This window comes from Pistacia vera, unplaced genomic scaffold (genome assembly GCF_008641045.1).
Source record: "Pistacia vera cultivar Batoury unplaced genomic scaffold, PisVer_v2 Contig20, whole genome shotgun sequence".
In the NCBI taxonomy this organism is placed as follows: Eukaryota; Viridiplantae; Streptophyta; class Magnoliopsida; order Sapindales; family Anacardiaceae; genus Pistacia; species Pistacia vera.
This window is the reverse complement of record NW_022196002.1, coordinates 74676-88515: the sequence shown is the minus strand read 5'-3', so window position 1 is coordinate 88515 and position 13840 is coordinate 74676.

Sequence of the window (13840 nt, the reverse complement as noted above, 5' to 3'; positions counted from 1 at the left end):
TTTTTACATATTAAATAAAATTTAAATCTCAATTTTAGGTCCTAAATTGCTTTCTATATTTTATAAAATTTTAAATACCATTGAAAAGTCAAATATACCCTTTGTCCACTGGGTTTACATTGACGGTTATCAAGTTGAATCGCGGGGCCCCGCTTTGTCTGGGCTAGGGATTAGGTGGAAAAAGTTTGGGACAGGATTGGTTCTAATCCTCGGCCCAACCCGAACTCTCCACAAGATTTAAAAATTAAATAGATACAATATTTTTCTAAATAAAAAATTGAAAAGAAAAATAAATAATTTTCTCTTTCAATATCATTTATAAAAAACATAGTTTATATAATCTACCTATTATTGTTAAGGAGTTAATATTTTGGGTGTAAAATATAATAATTAAGATGGAATCATATAAAGTTTTAAGAGAATATATTTTAGATTCAAGGAGGTTTGAAAAGTAAATAAACATATTTGATATTAGTATTTTTTTTTCTTATTCAAAACATAATTGAATATATAATTTTTTGTAAGAGATAATCATTCTCTTAATATTGCATTAATTTTTTGTTGCTTGCATGCTATATTTAAACGAAAAAAGAGGTAAGTGTTGAGAATTAAAATCACTAATGTTTTCCTTGATAATTTATATTCATTTAATAAACTTTTTGCTAATTGCTAATTTACCTTTCATTTTTTTTTTTAAAATGACAATGTTGCCCAATAAAGTTTATAGTTAATTCTAAAAAAAAATAGAATTTCAACATAATGTTGTATGTGTTTTCCATCAAGCTGGAGAATGGCAAGGTTAGGGGTGAGCGGTTCGGGTACCCTGCACTTTTTCGGGGAACGGAACCGGAACCGCCACAGTACAGATTCCAAAAAAAAGAACCGGAATCGGAACCGCACAGTACAGGTTCTTCAATTCAAGGAACCGGAACCTAAAATGCAGGTTCCGGTTCCTCAGGGTACCTGTGAAAAAATCAATTACCCCCTATTAGTTTAAAAAATAACAAAAATACCTTATAAGTTTACAAATACACCCCTAACAAATTTTCGTTATTCATTCATTTGTGTCCAATGTAAATCATAACCTGTAATCTCTAAGCAACGCTTGATTCAATCAATTCATCACAATTCACATAAAATTCGTCAATCAAAACCAAAACACAAAAAATTATTCATCACAATTCACATAAAATAATTCACCAAAATCATTTAAAACAAACAACATTTAAACTAATTACTAACATTGCCATTTGCCAGGGGTCTATTTGATAAGTAATATATTATTAATGTTTATAAATTTATTAATTTAATGGATAATGGTTAATTGGGTATTTATAATATACCAAATATAATTTAGTAAATTTATATTAGAAACAAGTAATGTTAAATAATAAGTGATCATACTACAAGTAAATTGTAATGTTATAATTAATTAAGTGATCATACTATAATGTAAATGTAATGTTATAATTAATTAAGTAATATATTATTTAATATAATGTTATTATAATTAAAAATTGTTAATCATTTAATTAAGTATTATAAATGTTTTATAATAGAATGTTATAATTAATAAATAACATACCATAAATTTATAATATAATGTTATAATTAATAAATATAATAATTCGATTAAATATTGTGCAAATTAGTAAATTACTAATGTTATAATATAATGTCATAATCAATTAAGTAATCATTTAATTATGTAATGTTATATTATTATTGTCATACTAAATAGTATAAGTAATGTTATAATGATTAAGTAATCAACTACAAATCATAATTTAATATTATAATTAATTAAATTTCAATCATTTAATTAATATACTAATGTTTATAAGGAATGTTATAATTGATTAAGTATCATATTACAAATATATAAAGTATGTTATAATTAATTAAATTTTTAATCGTTAATTAAGTAATGTATAGTATAGTAAATTACTAAGTTTTAATGTAATGTTATAAATTAAACTAATAAGTAATTATGCAATCATTTAACTATAAATGCTATAATTAAGTAAGTGATTATAATATAAGTATATAATATATTATAATTTAATTGAGTAATTATTTAACTAATGTAATGCTTAATAATGTTTATAAGGTATGGAATTAATTAAATTTCTTATCATTTAATTAAGTATTGTGCTAATGTTTTGTAATAAATTAGTAATTACTAATGTTTAAATATAATATCATAACTCATAATCAATTAATTAATATTTAATTATGTAATGTTAATAAATATATGATCATTTATAATAGTATAATGTAATGTTATAATGAATTAAGTAATCATACTACAAATCTATAATTTAATATTATAATTAATTAAATTTCAAATCATTAATTAATATACTAAGTTTATAATGGAATGTTTAATTGATTAAGTAATCATATTACAAATATATAAAGTAATGTTATAATAATTAAATTTTTAATCGTTTAATTAAGTAATGTAATAGTATAGTAGATTACTAATGTTATAATGTAATGTTAAATTCATAACTATTAAGTAATTATGTAATCATTTACTATATAATGCTATAATTAAGTAAGTGATCATAATATAATGTAATATAATAATATTATAATTTAATTGAGTAATTATTAACTATAATGAATGCTTAATTAATGTTTATAAGGTAATGTTATAATTAATTAAATTTCTTATCATTTAATTAAGTATTGTGCTAATGTTTATGTAGTAAATTAGTAATTACTAATGTTTTAAATATAATATAATAACTCATAATCAATTAAGTATATTTAATTATGTAATGTTATATTAATTATAGATCATACTATAAATATATAATGTAATGTTATAATGAATTAAGTAATCATACTACAAATCTATAATTTAACTATAATTAATTAAATTTCAATTATTAATTAATATACTAATGTTTATAATGAAATGTTTAATGATTAAGTATCATATTACAAATATATAAAGTAATGTTATAATTAATTAAATTTTTAATCGTTTAATTAAGTAATGTAATAGTATAGTAAATTACTAATGTTTATAATGTAATGTTATAAATTCATAACTATTAAGTAATTATGTAATCATTTAACTAATAATGCTATATAAGTAGTAATCATAATATAAGAATATTATAATATATAATTAATTGAGTAATTATTAACTATAATAATGCTTAATTAATGTTTATAATGAAATGTTTATAAGATAATGTATAATTAATTAAATTTTTATCATTCAATTAAGTATTGTGCTAATGTATATAGTAAATTAGTATTACTAATGTTTAAAATAATATCATAACTCAATCAATTAAGTAATTATTTAATTATGTAATGTTATATAATTATATGATCATACTATAATAGTATAATGTAATGTATAATGAATTAAATATCATACTATAAATCTTAATTAATATTATAATTAATTAAATTCAAATCATTTGATTAATATACTAATGTTTATAATAGAATGTTATAATTGATTTAGTAATTATATTATAAATATATAAGGTTGCTATAATTAATTAAATTTTTAATCGTTTAATTAAGTAATATAATAATATAGTAAATTAGTAAATTACTAATGTTATAATGTAATGTTATAAATTCATAACTAATTATGTAATTATGTAATCATTTAACTATGTAATGCTATAATTAAGTAGTGATCATAATATAATGTAATATAATAAATTATAATTTAATGAGAATTATTAACTATAATGTAATGTTTAATTAATGTTATAAGGTAATGTTATAATTAATTATAATTTCTTATCATTTAATTAAGTATTGTGCTAATGTTATGTAGCAAATTAGTAATTACTAATGTTTAAAACATATATCATAACTCATAATCAATTAAGTAATTATTAATTATGTAATGTTATAATTAATTATATAATCATACTATAATGTAAGTTATAGTGAATTAACTATTAAATATCATACTATAAATTTTAATAATATTATAATAATTAAATTTTTAATCATTTAATTAAGTTTGTACTAATGTTTATAATAAAGTCAATTAATTAAGTAGTAATCATTAATGTAATACTAATTAATTTTACTATAAATCAATTAAGTAATGTTATAAAATTATAATTAATTAAGTAATCATTTAACTATAATGTAATGTTATAATTGATTAAGATAGATTTAACTAGTAATTAAATTTATTAAGTTTATCAATTTATCATATTAATTAATTAATTACTAATTATTATAGATATACTTAGAACTTGATAATTGAAGTAAATAACTAAATATATTATTACTCAATCAATATACTATTTTATTCAAAAATAATTCTTTTAATAACATTAAAATGTAAAACACTTGAATTGGATCATAATTCCAATTATTCACTTAATTGATCAAAACTTTAATATTAATGTATTATATATATTAAAGCTTTTAATATGGTGTATTTATATGTAATAGATAATTGTATTCATATATTTATTAATTAGGTTATTCTAAAAATTTAACTTTTTCTATTTTAAATTTTTTTATATGTAAAAAATAGAAACTCCCCCATTATTTACATTTCACAAATATTTCATTATAGTCCAGGTTCCAAAATAGGTTCTAAACAGGTTCCAAAAACAGGTTCCAATATAGGTTCAAAACAGGTTCCAAACAGGTTCCAAACAGGTTCCAAAACAGGTTCCAAACAGGTTCCAAAAAAGGTTCCAAACAGGTTCCAAACAGGGTACCCCCTACAGGTCCAAACAGGGTACCCTTTTACAGGTTCCGGTTCCGGGTTCGGTCCTCGGGGTAAGAACCGGAACCGGAACCGCACAGTAGCGGTTCCAAAAAATTGGAACCGGAACCTACCCGCACAGTACAGGTTCTGGGTAGGTTCCGGTTCCGGTTCCGGTTCTTACCCCCGGTTCCGGTTCTACCCGCTACCCGTGCTCACCCCTAGGCAAGGTTATAGCCTGACCCAGAATCAGTTCAACTCAAACGATTGTCTGACCCAGCATAAGCTCGTCAAGATATAACTCGACTCAGCATAAGCTAGCCGTGACCAATCTCGACAGTTGTTCAAACAGCTCACAGATAACCTCAGATCCCGGATATCTCAGAAGAGATTAGATCGATAGTAATCATGGCACAATCTCAGCGCTCAATCATAAGAATATTGAAGTTGCATTTCAGTCTTAATTGTAATCCTTTTATTTTCACTTTTTCCTTTGTACAAAATCTGTATATAAACCCCCTCCATAGCAAATTGTTCTAGGAATGCTATTGTAAGCTCTCACAGAGAATACAAAGACAGTAAACGCAGGCTTAAGATCTTAACTTGTCAAACCACTTTAAAAACTCATTGTGTCATTTACTTTTTTGCATTTTCCATTCATTCATTGCTGATTGTCTTTAATCACACACACATCAGTTTCGATTACGTCAAGGTCAATCGGATTGCTTTAGTTGGTACAAATCTTGTATCAACATTTTGGCGCTAGAATGAGGGCCTCCGCCAAATTTCAAAATTTTTGACAAATATCTCAGTGACCCAATCACTCAAGGCCTACAATGATTCGTACAAGATCAAAAACCACCATCGAAAACCATGACAACATGGAAACCACCCACTAGGAGGTGCATCAAGACGCTGCCGGGCGTCGACCACCAGTGCCGCTAGCGTAACAGGTCGCGAATAACCAGAGGTTAGGGATGTCGAATCCCAAGAACGACCAAGTGGTGGAGATGATCAAAACGATGGTTGCACAAGCGGTGCCACAGAACATGGCTAAGTTAAGGGGCGACCAACATCCCTGACATCACAGGGTATATTCCGCTCACGAACATGAGTCCTGTGAGCAAACTAACCTCGGGAGGCGACCAGGAAAATAGCTAATGGGGGAGAATGAAGGCAATGGTCACCCACGAGACACTCGACCTACTCAACGATAACCCCAATGTCAACATGTTGGTTTTAACAAATGCCAAAGGTAGGCTCAAATCTCGCAAGCTTACGAGATGAGTCACGCACGCCAATCTGGCAATGACCGACGTTCCAATTTTAACCAACGTTGTGAGCAGCGTACTGATGAGTATGATAGCACCTATCAACCTAGTCATCATGACTCAAACTTGCGCATCAATGCGCACGACGGAAGAGGTTCACAAGCGACAGATCTCCGAACTCATCTGCTCAAGGTAAAGCTAAATAGGGCTAGCCAGAGTAATCCGCACAATGAAGATTTAGATCGGATGCAAAAAATGCTCGACGATTTAAGAGCCCGCAAGAACAATGTGGCGAAAGAAATAGTGAGCTCTCTATTCACAGCAAAAGTTCGTCAGGCCTCACTTCCTTAATGACTTAGGGCACTAGAGAGCAAGTTCGATGGGAAAGGGGAGCCTAGAGACCACCTTGACTCTTTCAACGACCTAATGAAGCTACACCAGGTCTGTGACTTGGCAAAGTGACGCTGCTTCGCAGTCACATTGGTAGAGGATGCCAAGTGGTGGTACAAAATGCTCAAGGCGAACTCAATTAACTCTTGGCAACAATTCTCTCGCTGTACTTATAACAACTCCTAGCAAAGAGACAGTTCGCTATACCGCTCAGCTATTTGAGCAATATTCATCAGGAAAAAGATGAAACATTGTCCTCATATTTAACGCAGTTCCAAAATGAACAAGCAAAGGTCGTGGATGCACCTAAGGAGTCGATCCAGACTTTGCTGATAGCAGGAATCAACCCGCAAACAAAGCTATTGAAATAACTCCAAAGTGAAGACCATGTGAGCATGGCAAAATTTTATCAAATGGCTACTACACATTAGCGAGTTGAGAGCTCACTAGCAGCCCTAGCCAGAAGCTCACCAAGAAGAGCCCTTGACAGGCGACAAGATCGCCCAACAGATAAACGGAGGGGCCAAGACCGCAATGATAAGGACTGGAACAGGTTCTAAGAAAGGCAAAAAATAGAAAATCGTAGGGAAAGACAACCTTTTCCGTGATATGTAGAGTATATCCCCCTCAATTAAGACATAGCTCACATATATAAAGTCTCTCGTGAGGCTAAGAGATTGCCCGCTTCAGAAAGGATGAGAAGGGCTTCGAGCAGAAGAGATCATCAGAAATATTGTCGATATCATCGAGACATCGGGTATAACATTAATGAGTGCCGAGCTCTGAAAGACGCCATCGAGAATCTGATACGAAGGGGCTATTTAAAAGAATTTGTCAAGGAGGCACCAGCTCTCGAAAATGTAGGCGAGTAGAATAACCAGATCCAACAAGCCCCGACCAACAATGAAGTTCTAGTAGGGGTCCTGACATTGCAAAGAGCTCAAGGCGCTCTCGCGAGCAATATACGTGAGAGGCCAGGACAGACTCGGTTCCCCGAGTAATGAGTTGTGAACAGAAGTCACCAAAGCGACCTAGACAAGAGAGTGAGGTGATAAGATTCACCATGGAAGAGTGCGAAGAATCTCCTCACCACAATCATGATGCGATTGTAATCGCAGCAAGGACCGGCAACGCCCGAGTACTCAGGGTAATGGTCGACAATAGTAGTGCAATGAACATTATTTTCTTAGAAGCTTTCCGAGAAATGAGGTTCACAAAGCGAGATTTAAAGGCGTGTCCATCGCTGCTCTATGGATTCACCGGGGATAGTCTAGTCCCCAAAGGAGCAATCGACTTGCCCGTGACTCTAGGGTAAAGCCCAAGATCAGGATGGTGATGGCAGAATTCTTAGTGGTAGATTTCCTAACCGCTTTCAATGTCATTGTTGGAAGATCGATCCTAGATGTTTTGAGTACAGTGACCTCGGTATGTTGCCAAACAATGAAGTTCCCAACTCTAAGCGAGGTCACAACAATTAGGAGTTGTAGGAAAGAATCTCGGGAATGCTATAACTGGGCCATTCATGTTGCACTAAAATGGCCGCTCTTGAGAACCATAGTCGTCACTAAGCCCAAACCAAAGTTCGAACCTTTGGAAGACACCATAGACCCTCGCTTCCACAAAGAAAAGCCCGTAGCAGGGCCAACAGAAGAGCTACAAGAAGTATCTGTCAACAAGAAATACCTAACTCATGTGCTGAAAATTGGCAGCAGTCTGAGTGACGAATTGGCAAATAATTTGTGGGTTTCTAAAGAATAACCTCGACATGTTCATTTGGGTACACGCAAACACAATAGGGATCAGCCTCGAGGTAATGTGCCACAGATTAAAAGTCCACCAAATAGCTCAACCAATTAAACAGAATCTATAAAATGCAGAGCGGTCTAGAGCACTGAAAGATGAAGTTGAAAAGCTCCTAAACATCAACTTCATCAGGGAAGTGAAATACTCAAACTGGTCCTAGTGAAGAAGTCGAAGGGCAAGTGGTGGACTTGCGTCGACTTCATGGATCTAAGCAAGGCCTATCCCAAAGACAACTTTTCGCTGCCCTAGATAGATCAATTAGTAGATGCGACAGTGGGGAACGCACTACTAAGCTTCATGGATGCATACTCGGGATACAATCAAATCCTAATGTATTAGCCCTATGAAGAACACATCTAATTTATTACTGATCGGGGTATTTACTATTACAAGGTAATGTCATTTGGCTTGAAGAACGCTGGAGCGACCTATCATTTGGTGAACAAAATGTTCGCTGAGTAGATTGGCAAGATAATGGAGGTGTACATCGATGGCATACTCGTCAAATCAAAAGTCACCGAAAGCCACATTGAGTACTTGAGGGAGATGTTCAACATCCTCATAAATACAAAATGAGACTCAATCCTCTGAAGTGTGCTTTCGAAGTAAGCTCGGAAAAGTTTCTAGGTTTCCTTATTAATCAACGAGGTGTGGAAACCAACCTGGACAAGATGCAAGCTATCCTGAACATGAAGAGCCCGACTAGCATAAAGCAGGTTTAGAGCTTGACAAGGCATGTGACCATAGTTAGCATGTTTGTTTCTTGAGCTATAAACCGATGTTTACCTTTCTTTGAAACCTTGAAGGGAAATAAGAGTTTCAAATGGATAGAGGAGTGCGAGAAAGTATTCCAGGATTTGAAGAAGTATTTGGGGCAGCCTCCTTTGCTGTCAAAGCCCATCTAGGATGAGCCCCTATTATTGTATTTATCAATATCTAAGTCTGCGATTAGCGTGACTTTGGTACGCGAAGAAGAGGGAGTGCAATGGCCGGTATATTATGTGAGCAAGAAGTTGCTCGATGATGAGACAAGATATCTTGAGATGGAGAAACTCACCTATGCACTGATCATTGCCGCCCGAAAGTTACGGCCCTATTTCCAGGAGCATTCCATACATGTGCTAATAAACTTTCCACTGAGGAAGATAATGCAAAAGCCTAAGGCATTGGGTAGTTTGATTCAGTAGACCATGGAGATGAGTCAACATGATATCAAGTATGTCTTGAGGATAACAATCAAGGGGCAAGCTTTGGTAGAGTTTATTTTGGAGTTCTCCTATTAGCCTGCCAAAAGTGAGCACCATGGAAGCAAGCGAACTAGAGAAACCAAAGCTTGACAATTTATGGCAGTGGACCTTGTACGTGGACGGATCCTCAAATGAGAAGAGGGCAGGAGCTGGGCTCTTGCTCGAAAGTCCTAAGGGAAACCCGATCCGAGCTGTAGTCAGATTCGGGTTTTTTGCCTCGAACAATGAGGCAGAATATAAAGCAATGCTCATGCGAATCCACCTCGCCAAAGAAATGGGAGCAGATTCAATAAAGATCTATAGTGACCAACTCGTGGTACACCAGATTTATGGGGAATACTAGGCAAAAGATGACAAGATGGCGTCCTATCTTTGGTAGGTATAATTTGAGCTCGAACAGTTCAAGACTTTCATTGTTTTACAGATCCCCAGGGAAAAGAACTCAGTGGCCAATACTCTAGCTCACCTAGCTTTAGAGATGAGCAAAAAAGCAATTGATTCCATTCCAGATAGATTTCTGCCAAGTCCTAGCATCCTTGCGTCTCCAGAGTCAGTTTTGGTAACAGTGCAGAAATACAGTCGGATGGACGCGATAATCGCATACATAAAATATGGTACAATGCCCAAGAGAAGAAATGAAGTCAAGACTCTTCGAGCAAAGTTTACTCGATACATGCTTATCAATGACAAATTGTATAAGCGTGGATATAACTCACTACTCCTGTGGTGTATTGATCATGAAAACGCGGAGTACGTCTTGAAGGAAATCCATGAAGGCGTTTGTGGAAACCATGCATTGGGTAGATCTTTAGCATACAAAGTACTTCACCAAGAGTACTATTGGCCGATAGTCTTCGATGATGCAACAGACTTTGTACGCAAGTGCGATAAATGTCAGAGATTCACAAATGTTCCGCGAGCTCCACCCCAAGAATTAAAAACTCTAACAAGTTCTTGGCCATTTGCAATTTGGGGGATCGATTTGATAGGCCCTCTGATTCGCAGTGGTCGCTGTGGATTATTTCACCAAGTGGGCAAAAGCAGAACCTTTGGCTACCATTACATCGAACAAACTGAAAGATTTCGTCTACAAAAACATCACTTGTAGATTCGGAATCCCCCACACTATAATAACTGATAATGGAAAGCAGTTCGATAGTAAAGACTTCAAACTTTTCTGTGAAAGGCTCAGGGTCAAGAAAAGCTTCACCGTTGTTTATCGACCTCAAGCCAACAACCAAGTAGAGACTGTAAATAAAGTAATCAAGCATACCATCAAAAAGAAGCTCGATGCACTCAAAGGAAGATAGGCTGATGAATTGCCCAAGGCCCTATGGTCTTACAAAACAACTGTAAGAAGCTCGATAAGAGAAACCCCGTTCTCACTTTCATACGAGTGTGAAGCAATGGCCCCGGTCAAAGTAGGGATTAGTTCGTTTCGGAGAAAGGTCTTTAATGAAGAAATAAACAAAGACCTTTTCCACCTGAGGCTAGATCTAATCGAAGAACATCAAACCAAGTCTTAGCTAAGGCTTACCTCCTATCAGCAGCAAGTCGGGAGTTACTTTAACTCCAAGGTGAAAAACAAAGACTTCGAAGTGGGCGAGCTAGTACTCAGAAAGGTCATCCCGGGTACACAAAACCCAAACTTGGGCGCACTGGGCCCAAATAAGAAGGTTCTTTCAGGATCTCTGAGAAGCTCAGTCTAGGAACTTTCCACCTGAAACACCTCAATGGTGAAGAGGTATTGCGAGCATGGAACGCCGAGCATTTGTGAAGGCATTACCAATAAGCAGCTCGGGTTTTAATTATGTTTTGTTTTTTCCTTATTCAATGTAAGGCTTTTTGCAGCCGAATTTTATTCATTAATAAAGAGATATTATTCATGAACTTTATTTTATTCGTTGTTCTTGTTATTTTGTTCGTTATTTATTGTTCCAAAATCGCGATCTAAGTGATCACATCCAAAACTGAGAGTCAAGAGTTCGAAAAAGGCATCTTAGCTTTATAAGCCATGCCAAAATTCAACTCATTAAGGGAGAAAATTCCCTGTATCGACAAAGTTAAAGCTCGGGAAAAACTTGAGTAAAACACGTCGAAGGAAAATCAGTCATAAATCGGCGACCAAAACTCGAGACGAACAACTAGTCTAAACTCAGAGTTGTAACACATAAGATTTTCTTATATGTTCGAAAAGTTCCTCAAGAAGCGAGCCACACATAATTTGAAACTATCTTGTTCATAAAGAAGCGGGCTACGCATAACTTTGAACAAATTCAAAATTTTTATGTAAGTTCGATTAGAATGATTGAAACGACTCTACAAAGATAAAAAAAAAAAAAAATTGCTCAATAAAAATAGGCAAAGTAAATTTTTTATTGATCAAGTTAGTTTAGTTACAAGCAAAAATAAAACAAAAAAAGAGGTAAAAAAAATATATCTAAGCAGTAGGAGCAGCAGCATCGTCTCTAGTAGGAGCAGGGAGATCATCGCCAACGGGGGCAGAAGTATCATCGATAGCAACAATCTTGGTAGCCTCTTCAAGGGTAGGAACCGAGACATACTTTGGAAGATCGACTGGGGGGAGGTCGACAGCAACAGGTGGGAGTGTAGCCAGAGGAGACAGATATTCGACCTCTTGCTTGACCTCAGCATCATCCTCTTCCTCCTCGGCCTCTTCTTCACCCTCGCCGTTAGACTCAAAGTCGTCTAAATAGACGTACTGCATGCCTTAGGCCTCAGTCTTCATCCTGTCGACCTCTCTCTGGTAAGCCCTTGGAAGGAAGAAAAAGTCGAGTGAAGGATGAGCTTCCCATAGCTTTCGCACGAGGAAGACTGAAGTGTCCCAAGCATGGCCTGCAATGGCCGAGTTCAACTACTTGGTATCAAGTTTGAGCTGCTCAACCTCAACCTTAGCCTCTTTACGATCTTCCACCTCCTTAGTAAGCTCGCGTGAAGTTTCCTCATGCTTGGATTCCTAGTTTAAGGCAACTTTCTAAGCCGTGGTAAGCTCAGAATTCAGCTTGTTATTAACACCCTATTATTGTGCCAAACTTTTCTCAGCCTCGGCCAACTTCGCCTTAGCCTTTGCTCGAGCAATCTCGATCGCCTTGATTTTGTTAAGGAACTCTCTTTCCCTGACCTCAAAGGCCTCGACCTCTTCCCTAAGTCGCTCAAGCTCGGCCTGCTTCAAGTCCTTTTCTTTCTCTGCCATCTCGGCCCTAGCCAAGGCATCTCTACCTCTTGCCACCTCGTATGAGTACCCTCCAATGTGGGGTAACTTTTGTCGAAGAGAAGCTTGGTTGCCACACAAGCCTGAAAAGAAATGAAAGTCAATAGGGAAGAAAGAGAAGCACATAAAAAAAGAAAGGAGGTGAATTGTTAATACCTTGGTCATGTAGCTGCATGCCCAAGCAAGTTGCTTATGAGGAGACGCATCTCTAAGACCCGCATAAGTCCACGGGGTGATAGCCTCCCTGACCGCTGAGGCCCCAACATCGATATGCTCGGGGAGCCCATTGATCATTGCATCAAGCGCAGCCCGAGCTACCTCGTCTGCTTTCTTTTTGCCTTCTTGCAAAGGCAAGCTCGATCTACTTCCCATGGGAATCACAACCTCACTCGTGGGAACAAACTTCTTTTTGGCCAAGTCCTTGGCTGCAGCTTTCTTCGGGCCACCAGCTTGCCCGACAACCTCTTTGCCCAAGCCACCTTATTGCTCGGCAACTTTCTGCTTTCCCAATCCCCCTACAGCTAGTCGATTTCTTCTTGCCCAAGTCATCTTGCTGCTTGGACGTTTTTTGCTTCCCCTAGCCTTCAGCAAACTCGAGGGTTGTAAAACCCCTCCCTAGCCGGGTATTTCTGAAGTATCCCTTGGCCATTGAGAACCTAGAAAACGCACACTTAGGAAAGAAGTTTATTTTAAAATCATATTTAAAGAATAAACCTATAGTTTAAAAACAATTTTTCTTTTTAATTTCTAAACTATAATAAGTTCATTGTACAAATCAAATAATATAGTTTCCGTTCTTGGAGTAAATTATGAAATCCATAATAATAATTACTAGAACATATTCACTTTTACAAAATTTATTAGCAATTTGATTTCCTTTATTAACAAAAACATATATACTTCATTATAACATGGACATATTTACTGAATTATGAGATATAAACATAATTACTACATTAAATACTAGCAAAACCATTCAATAGTCATAATTAAATCATCCCTTCATGCTCATAGCGTCCCTCAGAATCCTCTCCCAGCGTCATGCCTTAATCCTTACCTGCAAAACATTTTAAAACATTTCATGGGGTGAGCGCTAATCGCTCAATAAGGGAATATGGCCATTTATAAACTATTAAGGTTCATCATACAAGTATATTACTAAGGACCTTACCTACCTACAAGACAT